The sequence below is a fragment of the Fulmarus glacialis genome, unplaced genomic scaffold (assembly GCF_000690835.1).
Source record: "Fulmarus glacialis isolate BGI_N327 unplaced genomic scaffold, ASM69083v1 scaffold17856, whole genome shotgun sequence".
In the NCBI taxonomy this organism is placed as follows: Eukaryota; Metazoa; Chordata; class Aves; order Procellariiformes; family Procellariidae; genus Fulmarus; species Fulmarus glacialis.
The window spans coordinates 4,665-5,565 of NW_009218945.1; the positions used below are offsets into that span (position 1 = coordinate 4,665).

The following is a 901-nucleotide window of genomic DNA, read 5'->3' on the forward strand; positions in this document are numbered from 1 at the left end:
GGGGACCTCCTCCGGCTGACCCGAAGGGATGCCGACCCGGCGCCCAGGACCCAAACACCACCCTTCCTGCCTTGTGCAATGGAGTCCCTCTCCAGCCCAGCGAGCAACGCCCCGCTCAGAGCGGCTCTTCCCTTCCTCCTTCCAACGCATCGTCGCGCCACCGGTGCCCAGGAGACACCCTGGGCTCCTTGGTTCCCAGCCCCGGGCCGGACCTCCCATCCTGTGCTGCTCTTTGCAGGAGTGGCCAAAAGACTTCCCCGAATCATTGGTGGGGGGAAATGAATGTCTTGGCCTCCTCCCAAGCCAGAGTGATGGGTAAGTGCTTGATTTCCACCATCCCTCCTCATTCCCGTCCTCCAGGGCCCCTGGAGGCATCTCACACAAGCATCTCCCCACCAGCCACTTAGCTGCAGGCATCCAAAAGTCCTCCCTCTTCCCTGTCCCCAAGCAAGCCCCTCTGGCACCCCCAGATCCAGTGACTTGCCAGTGGCCTGGAAAGTGTCACTTGGCCCAGAGGCTGGACAGGACCTGGGGACAAGAGCCGAGCAGGGCTGGAGGTCTGCTCCTGGGCATGGGGAGGCTCTACCTGCGCTTGTGCCCACCCAGTGAAGGCGCCCATAGCCTGACAAGGCAGCTTGGCACTGCTTTCCCCAGCCATTTGGTTGAGAGATGTCTCTTCTCCCGGCACCAGTGGGTGCACTGGGAGGTAAGGAGCCTGGCTGGGTGCTAGGAAAAGGGATTAAAAGCATTAAAATGCCGTAGTCCCGCAGTCCAAACCCGTGGCGTGCCCATGTCCCAAGAACCACCTGCAAGAGGGTAGCCAGGAGCTAGGGATGGCGCGGTGGAGGGTGGCGGGGACGAGCAGCGCGTGGGGTGGTTCTCACCGACGTGAGGTTCAGCA

At 62.3% G+C, this 901-nt stretch overlaps 1 protein-coding gene across 1 annotated transcript in view; it reads right to left on the minus strand.

The window, feature by feature from the left end:
- Positions 1-901, minus strand: part of LOC104078535 (protein FAM65A-like) — a gene marked incomplete at its 3' end in the record, with an annotated part of 5,823 nt that overhangs the window by 4,223 nt on the left and 699 nt on the right. The window lies entirely within an intron of this gene.